Here is a 13,470-nt window from a genome sequence, read left to right as displayed (position 1 = left end):
TCCCATAATAAACTCAGAATTGTTTAAAAAATAGTTTAAAGTCTTATTAATATTTATGAAATCTCTGTGATGAGTTTATACCTTGCAATTTACAACGAACACATTCCCAAATTTAGGAAAAAAGCTTGAATTGTGAGATATGAACTTGCAGTTTTGGGAAAATGAAAAGTCTTAAACATCGTTCCAGCTTTTATATTTAATTGTGTTCTTTCATATTGATCAGTGACCCCATCATGCGTGTCTGTATGAGTGTTGGCTGTAGCATATTCAGTCTGCGACTGCTGGTTGGTGTAATAAAAATATCAGAAACTGAAAGAATAGTGTCTTGTAGAATTAAAATTGTCATAATTATATTATTAATTATCTTTAAATGTTTTGTTTGTAACGTCAGAATTCTGCTAAACTAATTTTACTTTAATAAACTCTTTAATAAACTTTAATTTCTGTTGCAGTTGCGACAAACAAATGTCCAAATTAAACTTGCAGTTGTGAGAAAATAAAAACATCAGAAACTGAAATAGTCATCGTAATTATCTGTAAATAGTTTTGTAAACTCAGAATTTTGTTTAATAAATGAGTCTATTTGATATTAAGTTTTTATCTTGCATTTACGAGCTACAAACTTATATTTGAGAAAAGTTTTGAGAAAATTTAGAGTCTCTAACATCGTTCCCGCTTTTATATTTAATTGCGTGTCGGAAACTAGCTTTCATATTGATCAGTGACCCCATCATGCGTGTCTGTATGAGTGTTTGCAGTAGCATATTCAGATCCGCGGCTGCTGCTTAGTGTCCGAGAGCTGTTTTTTTAATATCTGCATCCAACGACCCCAGATTTTTACCCCAGTGCAAACACAAGTTGATGCAACTCGTCTCCTTATCTCCAACTAATTTCTGGAAGCCCGTGTGCCCATCAGTGACGCAGGTGGAGGGGGGGGAGAAGAGGCAGGGGTTAAGCACTGGTGCCGGACAATTGACGCATTCTGATTGGCTGATGTCGGCCCTCCCAAAGGTCTTTAAATCTGCCACTCACCTCCAGGGCTAAAAAGAAACTCATCAGTGTTCAGCAACTAGGGTTCAGCGTCAGTCCGGCTCTCATAGTGAGTAGAAAACATGTTATTACTACATTATAATGAGATTACAGCTGAGAAAATGTTTAAGAGTGTGTGCATTTGGTTGTTTGGTGATGGTGGTCTACGGTGTAGGCTCTCGTAGTGAGTAATAACATGTTATTATTGCATTATAATGAGGTTACAGCTGAGAAAATGTTTAAGAGTGTGTGCATTTGGTTGTTTGGTGATGGTGGTCTCTGGTGTAGGCTCTCATAGTGAGTAAAAAACATGTTATTACTACATTATAGTGAGTTTACAGCTGAGAAAATGTTTAAGAGTGTGTGTATTTGGTTGTTTGGTGCTAGTGGTTTATAGTGTAGGCACTCATAGTGAGTTAAAAACACATTATTATTATATTGTAATGGGTTTGCAGCTGAGAAGATGTTTAAAAGTGTGTGCATTTTGTTGTTTAGCGCTAGTGGTCTATGGTGTAGGCTCTCATAGTAAGTAAAAACACTTTATTACAATATTATAATGGAGTTCACAGCTAGATTGGGTGCTAGTGGTTTATGGTGTAAGCATATATGTGTATGTGTGTGTGTGTATATATATATATGTGTATATATATGTGTGTGTGTGTGTGTGTGTGTGGTGTGTGTGTGTGTGTGGTCTGTGTTAGTCCAAGCCAGCTTGTTGAAGAATGCTGGTTGAAGTACAAACACAGACATTCTCTTTGAAGAGCGAGTGTTTCTCGTCGTAAAACACTCCAGCTGCTTGGAGATTTTCACCACAGCGACTTGTCAACAAAAAAAAAAAGTTGCTGTAGAGGCTAGGTTAGCTTTGAAATTGCTTGTTAATTTCACAATTGCTTAAAGAAACGGCAAGTCAAGCAACACACTGCATAAAACAGTCGACTTTGAAGCAGGAATAGTGAAATTAAGTTCTTGTGAGCGCACTGTGTGACCTTGGATAGGTAGACTTTGGTTGCACTTTGTGTTTAATTGTTTGAATGTTTCAGATTGAAATCTAAAGGCTTGTGAAGATGGAAATGCTTGATTATTATTATCTGATTAGTTCTCCATTAAATGTCTTTGTTTTGGTGTAGACTTGAGTATTTAATATTGTATTTTTCCAGTCATGCGTACTGTAGAGTCAGAGAGAGAGCCTGAAATAAACTCTAACTGTGCTGGTGTTAAAGGTGTGTTTGGTCGTGTTTGGGTTTGTTCGAGGCTTTTATCTCAGGTTAGTCTGGTTGAACAGGGTGGGAGTTTGTTCTGAAACGTTATGTTCCTAGAAGCCACAGCAACAGTGCAGAAAAAGTGGTATGAGTTCATTAATGCTAGTGTTGAGTTTGTTTTGTCAGTTAGCAGGTGGAAAAAAAAGAGGAATACTTTATTTATATATATATATATATATATATATATATATATATATATATATATATATATATATATATATATATATATATATATATATCAATGGATATACACTCAAAAAAAGATTCAAATACTTATTTAAGCTGAATCAACAAAATTCTAGAGTTTTTTTGGGAGAGCTTAATTGTTTTATGTTCAGTCCACTAAATTTGTAAAAACAATCAAGTTAACTTTGTGTTGAGACAACATGAAGGAATTGTGTGGAACCCAGCATTATTACAGTCTATGTAGCAATGGCTGTTTTTGATAACCCTGTAAAAGGTCCTTCATTTATTCCATTATCTTCACATTGGCTAACTCAAAACAGTCTAACTATGATTATAAAACTAACTCTAATCTGTGATTGCAAGAGCTGCTTGTTTTAACAGCTATAGTTTAAGATTAAAATAGCTAAGATTATTAAAATATATATATATCGGCAGAAGTGCTTTTTGATTATTATTGTTAATAATTGTCACTTTAAACTTTGATGTTTTAGGGATACACACAATTTTCAGCCACCTATTCTTTTTTGCTTAAGAGAAAACACAAAAAATATGAACCCAAAAAAGCTATCACTGTGCGTTCTGAAGGGGCTTTCACACCGGACACAGAATTCACTGTGCTATGAAACTCATTAATTTTAATGGTGTTGAAGCGCAGGAACAGTGCACCGGTGATTGTGCATACGTCATTTTCACAGTTCAAGATTCTACTCATGTACATGTATACTTATCTTTGCATCAACTGTTAACAATAGTGCTGTCATGGCAGTGCTGGTAAAATTAATTTTAAACTCGTGAACTGACAATAAAATATTACTGTCAATAAGATGTGGTTATTTTATTGGCTTGTGTTTTTTTTTTTAGTAGTGCAATTACATTGTTCAATCAAATAATACATAATAATTATGACAAAGTCTTTTCAGTTTTTGGCATCGAATTTTCATTTATTTCGCACATGCCTTGTTTTAGTGTTTTATACTGCTGTCGCCATTGTTCCATTGTTCCAAGATGAAGGTCCTAGAAAACTTTCTCTAATGTATTTTAATGGAAACATTATTTCAGAATGTTTGCATGTTCTAAACAAATATAAAAACTTTAAAAAACAAAAGAGAAAACAACATTTCAGAGTAAAACATTTTAAAAAATGATGTATAATGGATTTCAGAACAAAGCCCAGATCATTTAAGGGTGTGTGGCAACTGCAGAAAAGCAAGCGCTGTTTTAAAAATGACGTTATCGTTTTTGCAGCACATCATTTATTCCAGTTGCTTGCTATGATATTCCTGCTTTATCATTACAAGTTAAAAGTCTTTATCAGATTGTGAGTTGACAGTTGACTGGAATTGTCCTGCCCCTTCTCCACTATGATTGGACAGCTGGCTCAAAATTGATGAGCGCTGCATATTTAAACTTGCAATGGCTGAAAAAATGCTGAGTGACCCTAAAAAAACGTTCAAAAGTCAGAGTCTTGCTATGCTGCAGGTGCTCAAAAAGCACAGCTCTACCACTGACAACAACAGAAAACCATTGACAACACAGCCTCATGGAAACGTCACTTCGGAATGTTCTCTGAACGTTCTAAACATTTTTAAAAAACATCAAAGAACGTCTTTTCTAAAGGAGCAGAGCAGAACATTCCAAAATGATGCGTAATTGATTTAAGAATAAAGACCAGATCCCTGTTAGGTGTGTGTCCATGCTCAGCTGTGATCTTTTTTGCAGTGCTGCATTTTTTAGTCAGTTGCTATGATACAGAGTATCCCTGCTGTACTATTACAAGTCGAAAGTCTTTTTTATTTATTTGTTAATCTTATTATTTGTTGACCATTGGGTGGTATCTCCAATTCGATTGGACAGTTGGCTCAGAAGTGTTATGAATAATCGTTGCATTATTTAACTTCTAATTAGGCCTGTCACAATAATCAAAACATCGACTTATTATGCAAAACTTGGAGATGACCTCAATCAGTTTTGCAATTGCATTATATATTTACGAATTTACAACTAACGTTAAAGCCATTTTACAATGACATTTACGTTCTACCTCACCGGTGTCAAAGTTTATATTTGGGCATAAACCTAATACAACGTTTAATAGTATATATAATAGGACATTTACCTTCTTAACATCAAATGATAAAATCGAAATAATGTTAAGAATGATACGTATTTTACAGTGTTTATATCTTTTTGTATTAATATAATGCAGTTGTCATTTCTGTGTGCAGTTTGCATGTTCTCCCTATGTTCGAGTTTTCTCCGGGTGTTCCCTCACAAGTCCAAAGACGTGCGCTATAGGTGAATTGGGTAAGCTAAATTGTCCGTAGTGTATGAGTATATGTTCTGGTCCTCCAGGTTGGGGGTTACGAAACATGGACATGGTGCAACTAAATATCAACTTCAGTATAAACGGCCCTGGGAGTAAGTAAGTATATAATCAGTGGCATAAAGTGACCTCAAAATGGCAAGAATATCGAGTATTGTGACAATTTCTGTGACAATATATCGCACAACAAACATTCCTTATCATGACAAGCCTACTTGTAATGGCTGACAAAAAAGCTGAGCGCTCAAAAAACACAGTGACACCGTCAACAACAGAAAACAAACGTTCATCTCGAGAGAAAAGCTGTCTGTGGACTCACAGCCTCATGGAAACGTCACTTCGGAATGTTCTCTGAATGTTCTAAACATTTTTAAAGAACATCAAAGAACGTCTTTTCTAGAAGGAACACATTCCAAAAATGATGCGTAATGGATTGAATTTTTATGAATGTTTTATTAATGTTACCATAAATAACCTTACCAGAACGTTCCCAGTGTAAAAGCGTTGTCATGTGTGAATCCAGTAAACGTGTCGCACTCTCAGTCCTGTAGGCCTGTGGAAGATTTTCAGCTTTCCATGAGTCTATAGTGCAGTGGCCTCTCTGGCCGCGTTTATGAATCCTATCAATGAGGGCTTTGTGTGGGTGAAGTGGAGGATTGTGGGTAATTGGGTGTAAGAATGGTTTGGCGGTGTTTTGGCTTATAAACTGGCTCATCTAATCCTTATGCAATGTTCTCTGTCTCTTTGGGGATGGTTATTGCTGGAAATAGCTGACCTGAGGCCAGTGCGTGTTGTGTGCTCATAACAGGTGTGTGTTTGAGCAGCTCTAAACGCGTCTGATTTCCAGAGTTCATGCGTCACGGAGTGGATCAGACGCACAGATACTTGAGTCCTCAACCCAAACATTCAACAAACAGCCTTTATGGAGAGCTGGAGGAAAACAGCAGCTCTCCACTGGAATAAATTGTGAATTGGGCAATGGTGACGAGTGTGTGTTTGTGATTGTGATGATAAAACGTCACTTAAACTGAGTTAGTGGTTACAGATCTGAGACTGGAGGCTCAAAGCTCCAAGAACATGCAGTAAAACATGCTGTACGTTTGCTGAAGAAAATGTTTTCTGGATGAAGATTGGTGTTATTATTTGTCAACCTTTTTTCAAACAGATGTTTCTAGGATTTTGGGCTACTTTTACCTGATGAAGTTTAATTATTACACATGATAATGTTTAGATGTCTTATATTAAAGCAAAACAAGCATCTTTAACCACCAAAGGACAAAACAACACATTGAAAAGCTGTGAAATGGAATGTATATTGGACATTGTTATTATTTATTTGAGTTAAAAAGAATTGAAATATTTATGTGGAAAAAACTAATATAAACTAACAAAACCTTTTGTTGCTGTAATCCAAAGGCAGGACGAATATGGACAAATCAAACTGTTGGGTTAAAAACTGCTATGTACATTTAAAAGAATTTTTTTATCCAACATTGGCTTTGTCCATACTGGGTTGCAGTATCCCAGCATTTTTTAGAGTGGGTATAGAGAGAAAAAAGATTTAGTACATTTAATGTAGAAATTATATGTAAAGACACTTAATTAATAATAAAAAAACTGAGGATTAAGAAATGTTTTTTTTGTTGAATAATATAATGCAAAAGCCAACTGTTGGGTTAAAAACTGCAATGTACATTTAATAGAAAATAGTTTTATCAGCATTGGGTTTGATCATATTCAACCCAATGTTGGGTTGCAACAACCCCGCATTTTTTACAGTGGATGTATACTGAAAAAAATTATTCAAAGATGATTCCTTGGATTTACTCAATTTTTTTTACGTTAAGTGGTTTTAAAACAATTTATTTGGGCTGAATTTAAACAAACAAATTAAGTTGAACATTATTAAATTTAATTTGTTTGTTTAAATTCAACACAATAAATTGTTTGCAATAGTTTTTGCATGCAACACTTTTCTCAGTGTAGAAAAAAAGATGTTTTACATCTAAAATAGAATTTATATGTCAAGAAATGTAATTAAATGATAGAAAATAACCTTCTTGGCGATTAAGAGTAGTTGTTTTTGGTTTAATAATATGCAATAGCTCAATTAAATAAAATGTACACATTTTTTATGTGGGTATTAAAACAGAATGCACATGCTCGTAGATTAAACTGGTAAATAAATTTGACTGTTACTTGATGCTTTTTATAAACCATCATCACAATAGACTTTTTGGTGTCGTTTAGTTCATAAAATGCCAAAAACAATAAATGCAAGGCTTAATTTATAGTTTAAGTAAGTTCTGTGGTGCAGTAATGCTGATCTGTGTTCACTGATCACCGCTGAAACGCATGTTGGAAATCAACAGCAGTCCTTGGGCACAGAACCAACAAAATGTCAATAATTATATCTTTTAAACATTTATCTCTGTTTGGTTTCATCAGGACAAACTATAAATGACTTATTAAGATGGACCCAGAAACACTATTATATAATAATATATCATATAAGTTCAGTTAAAGAATCATTTACAGAATTTTTGATTATTTTATTTTATTTTATTGTTTTTATTTATTTTTTTTATGTGTTTTTTTTATGTTTTTTTTTTTAAAACACATTTTATTATTATTATTATTATTTTTGCTGAAACTAAACAAATACCATCTGACAATTCACAACAACCCAGTAATTACATACTTAAAAATGTGTTCATTAATTATATTTTGAATAAAAGGGGTTTTACAGTTTTTATTACACCAAATATTTATTTTTTGGCTGATAAAATGTAAATAATCATTACAATTTTTTAATAGCCACGTGAATCTGACTAGTTTATGATAATGCAGTAAATATTTGAAAGGTGCTTTATTATTTAGATTTGAAAAAAAACCATCTTCATATTATTTAAACTAAATATATTTGTTTTGTTTTTTTTGCTGGAAAAAACATAATAAACATAAATTACTCCTCTTGCAATGCTTACTTTAAGATATGCAGTAATTAAATACTTAAAAGATGCTTCATTATTTAGATTTTGAAATAAAACACGTTATGAATCTTAAAATATTGATCTTGGGGTTTCTTTGCTGGGAAAAAAATAATAATAAATGTCAAATAACCATGTTGCAGTGCTTATTTTAAGATAATGATTTACTATTTAGTATAATAAATGCTTGAAAGGTGCTTCGTTATTTTGATTTTAAATAAAACCGGCTGCACATATGAATCTCAAAATATCACCATAAAGTATAATCATTATATATTTAGTTTTTACATTTGAACTCAACCTTAAAATGGGTGGAATGAAACAGCGGGGTATCGTTTACCATGGTTAAACTGGAACAGCTCAGATTTGTTTAGTGTTTTGAGTTTATATTGATCCATTTATCACCACAAGTTCAGATGTTCAGTCAATACCTTTGGCTCCAAATCTTGTTGTGTTGAACAGGTTCAAGGTCGCTGGTCATAAACACAAGTTAACCTGCCACAATTTAGACGCATTTACAAAAAAAAACTTAGAATGAATACATGAAGAATCTCCTCTTATTATAGATTCTAAACTAATAATCTGTGGTTTTGTTTTCAGTTGTTTTCCCCAGCGCGTAACCTAATAATCAGCTGTAAAGATGGAGCGAATGGAACTGAAGAAAGTGAGCGCAGAGATGGAGGATGAGAGCAGTGTGGACGACAGCTACAGAGAGAACATGGACTCTGAAAAGGCCACAATCAACAGGTCAGAGTCCTCTGCGCTGTGTGTTTAACCCTGAAACTCTCCTGATACACACACAGACACTGTGACACATGAATCAGGAGCGTATCTTTAATAGCATACGATATATGTGTAAAGTAACGTGTGTGTGTGTGTTGTGCTCTACAGCCAATTTCTGGATGAAGATGATGCAGAGAGTCAGAAGTTTTCTCACCAACGGGTTGATGAAGAAAGAAGAAATATGAGGAATATAATGAAGAATATGTACGATTTTACTTCTAAAAACACACATTCATTATGTTTATTAAACCCCTCACTCCACCATACCTGATTCTGATGCCTCAATAATGACATTATAAGCTGTATTATTTATTTTTATGTATTTCTCAAGTGCTAATCTTTTTGGAAACACATTTTAAGCATATATTTAATAACTCATTCTAATAACGAGTTTCTTTTGATGACAGTACATGATATTTTACTAGCTATTTTGCTAGAGACTAGTATTCAGCTTAAAGTCACATTTAAAGACTTAACTAGGGTCCATCTTTCAGCAAGGTGTGGCATTTAATTAAAGAGCTAATGAATGACTACAGCTCAGATTAACGTTTTGTGTCTAATAGTTTTGTGTAATAATCAGTATAATGCACATCCAGTCGGTTGTTATCACAGAATAAACTCTTCAGTCCTACATAACAGCTGCTGATAGCATCTCTCTCGTTCTCACAGCACCCGGGTCATGCTTCCTTTGGCATGTCGGTCTTTAACCTCAGTAACGCCATCATGGGCAGTGGGATTCTGGGTCTGTCCTTCGCCATGGCCAACACTGGCATCATCCTGTTCATGTGAGTGTGTGCCAACATTTCCCACATTACTAGAGCTCATCTGCATGAGTTCAGCCAGTCATAACACAGATCCTGGAATGCAGATACTAGAACGACCCGCATTAAGAGTGTCATTTCTATCTGTCTATCTGTCTGTCTATCTGTCTATCCACCTATATGTCTGTCTGTCTATCTATCTATCTATCTATCTATCTTATCTATCTATCTATCTTATCTATCTATCTATCTATCTATCTATCTATCTATCTGTCTGTCTGTCTGTCTGTCTGTCTGTCTGTCTGTCTGTCTGTCTGTCTGTCTGTCTGTCTGTCTGTCTGTCTGTCTGTCTGTCTGTCTATCCACCTATATGTCTGTCTATTCTATCTATCTATCTATCTATCTATCTATCTATCTATCTATCTATCTATCTATCTATCTATCTGTCTGTCTGTCTGTCTGTCTGTCTGTCTGTCTGTCTGTCTGTCTGTCTGTCTGTCTATCCACCTGTCTATCTATCTATCTATCTATCTATCTATCTATCTATCTATCTATCTATCTATCTATCTATCTATCTATCTATCTATCTATCTATCTATCTATCTAATCTATCTATCTATCCACTCCTGTCTATCTATCTATCCATCCACCTGTCTATCTATCTATCCATCCATCCATCCATCCATCCATCCATCCATTTGTTGGTCCGACAGACAGACAGTCTGTCCATCCATCTGTCTGTCTGTCTATCAGTCTTCTCTCTATCTTCTATCCATCTGTCTGTCTGTCTATCTCTCTATCTGTCTGTCTGTCAACATTAGGTAATGCACTGAGTTAAAAATAACTGAATGACTTTATTTTTACTGACTTACATAATCATATATGTAATAACTACTGAATTGTTCATTCTTTATGTTAGTACATACATTAACATTAAAATAATGGATGAAATGACATTAAATATGACTGTAAATACGTATAAATGTCTGTAGTGGTTGTAAAAGAGAGTACTGAGAGTACTGAAGTGTGCAGTGAATGCAGAACTTCCAGAAAGCCCTTGAGAGTTTGTTATCAGAGAATGCAGAGCAGACGCCGGTGTGTCAGGGACTGCGGGACATGCTAAACTGCACATAACACTAATCAACTATACGCCTATATTTAGCCCTGTGTCTGCTGTTCACTGAGGGGTTAAAAACATATGTGTGTGAGTGTGTGTGTGTATTTGACCCACTTGACCATTTCTGGGGACAGTTTGTACCCAAAAGGGACCAAAAAAGCTGTCAAATATACTCCAAAAAGCTTAATTGAAGGAGGTATTTTGTTGTTGCTGTTAAGAGGTGTAAGTTTGTCATGTATAACTGTCTGTAGATATAAATATCATAGAAATCTTCTCAGTATTCTTTTTTAGTTACTTAAGTAAAAGGAATGAGTGTGTGTGTGTGTGTGTGTGTGTGTGTGGTGTGTGTGTGTGTGTGTGTGTGTGTGTGTGTGTGTGTGTGTGTGTGTGTGTACAGTAAGTGTGTGTGTACAGTATGTTTGTCTTTGTGTCTATTTATTTGTGTGTCTGCAGCTGTGGTGTGTGTCTACTTCTGTATGAATGTGTGTGTGTCTGTGTGAGTATAGATGTATCTGAGTGTATATATGTGTCCAGGCATGTATAAGTGTATGTGTGTGTACAGTATGTCTGTGGCTATGTATGTGCATATGCATGTCATTGTTTGTTTGCATGTATGTGTGTTGTGTACAGTATGTGTGTATGAATTTGTGTGTCTGTGTTTCTGTTCATGTGTGAATGTCAGTGTCTGTGTATGTGTATGTATGTGTGTGCGTGCAGTGTGACTGACAGCAGTCAGCTGTGTTCGGCTGCAGTCCCACTGTCCACCATCGCAGGAGAAATGACACACACACACACACACACCTACAGCACGAAGCGTCACCTGAGGGGTGTTCAGGCCAGCGTGTCTCCTTCATTCTCCAGTGAGGGTGTCAGATGGGTTATTCTCTGGTCTGTACGCTGCAGGAGGGCCGGTGTCCCAGTGACCCAACCACCATTAACCCATTTTCACCCATGCATCATTCTGTCATTTAGTCTGTCTCTATAGCTGAGACTTCGCTCAGACGCAGCAGGGGCTTATGGGTAGTTAACGGTGAGCTGTAGCTGGTTTGTGCCTGTTGATCCAGACCAGGTCCTAAATGTGCTGAAACCTGAAAACTTACCAGAGCTAAACATGTGCTGATTATTGTCACCAGCAGAGGGGGCTGTGAGCACTTAGTTTTATTCATTCATTTTCTTTTCGGTTTAGTCCATTTATTAATCTAGGGTCGCTACAGCGGAATGAACCACCAACTTATCCAGCATATGTTTTACGGATGCCCTTCCAGCTGCAACCCTTCACTGGGAAACACTCATACACTCTCATTCACACTCATACACTTTTGGATTACCCAATTCAGCTGTACCACATGTCTTTGGACTTGTGGGGGAAACCGGAGCACCCGGAGGAAACCCACGCCAACATGGGGAGAACATACAAACCGTACAAAATACTATAGTAAAGTGTAATGTACTTCAGTTTATTTACAATTTAAATTTGTTTATTCATTCGTTTATCTGCTTATTTACAACTCATTGTTATTGAATGTGCTCATATACTGTAGTATTTACTATAGTGAACTCATAAACTGTAACTCTGCGTTACCATAGCAATATAACTATATTATTACTATAATATGGTTAAAAAAAAAATAATTATTTACAATAAATTACTACAGTACATTTCTTGTGAGAAAGCCGGTCATCTGTAATCATTAGCATATCGTTGTTCATATATATATATATATATATATATATATATATATATATATATATATATATATATATATATATATATATATATATATATATATGATTGTCCTCTGCACTTAAAAAACTGCTTCAGAAATAAACCTCACCACATGTTACTTAACAGGAGATATTGTCACAATCACCAGCGATCTAAACACCATAGATCACTGGAAAACATTCACACAAACTACAAATCTACCGGTTTATGGACTACAGATCCAGTCATGCAACACACACACTCACCTGCTCCCAAGTCAACATTGATTAGACACTCACAGCTAAAGCTGCTTTTTGACTGATTACTGTAGTATAAATACAGCACACTAACACACAGTCGTGGCGGAGGCTTGTTATCTGTTTAGTGACATTACAACGCGTTACCTTGTCTTGCTTTGCCGTGTTTTTGATTCTCACCTTGTTTGTTTTAAGTTGTCTGCTGCTTACCGTGTGACCATCTGCCAGTTATTTTTTATTTATTATTTTAAACATTTTTTGGGGGGTTTTCACCTTTAATGGATAGGACAGTAGAGAGTATTGACAGGAAAGCATGGGGAGCAGAGAGAGGGGAAGGATCGGCATAGGACGGTGAGGCGTGAATTGAACTTGGTTCACCGTGAGCACCTGAGTGCATGTGTCGACGCACTAACCACTACACCACTACACCACTGGCGCCGACCTGCTGTTATTTTGATTATGACTTGGATTACAACTGTTTGCTTCTGTGTTGATCATCGCTTGCCTGATCATCCTGTTAATAAAACCCTGCATTTGGATCCTCACCCCTGTTGTCAGCGTCACATCCCTGTTACAATATTAGAGACACTGATTAAAGTCTTCCAGAAATAAAAATTCTATAACATTTCTATATATAGTGTTTTTTATGCTTGTATTTGTTTATACATTATACATTTTCTATCAGTTGGTTAGCTTTGTGTTTGTGAACCCAAATATTTATATAATCTGATGTTTCTTTCTTGTTTTCCCAGAATCCTCCTGCTGGGAGTCGCTATCCTCTCACTATATTCCGTTCATCTGTTATTAGTGACGGCCAAAGAAGGAGGTGAGTTTGTCTAATGATCGCAAACATACATATATATATATATATATATATATATATAATATAATATATATATATATATATATATATATATATATTAATATCAAAAATTGACTCATATTGAATATCCTCTCACTACAGGCTCGCTGATCTATGAGACGCTTGGAGAAAGAGCGTTTGGATGGCCTGGAAAAAATGGCAGCTTTGGGTCTATACTCTGCAGAACATAGGAGGTGA

At 35.4% G+C, this 13,470-nt stretch overlaps 1 pseudogene; it reads left to right on the top strand.

Moving 5' to 3' along the window:
* Window positions 1-1,041: 1,041 nt before the first annotated feature.
* Window positions 1,042-13,470, top strand: part of LOC130223429 (sodium-coupled neutral amino acid transporter 4-like) — a 28,468-nt pseudogene continuing 16,039 nt past the window's right edge.

This window comes from Danio aesculapii, chromosome 4 (assembly GCF_903798145.1).
Source record: "Danio aesculapii chromosome 4, fDanAes4.1, whole genome shotgun sequence".
Classification (NCBI taxonomy): domain Eukaryota; kingdom Metazoa; phylum Chordata; class Actinopteri; order Cypriniformes; family Danionidae; genus Danio; species Danio aesculapii.
Note: the sequence above shows the minus strand (reverse complement) of the source record. Positions and strands in the feature narration are given on the sequence as shown.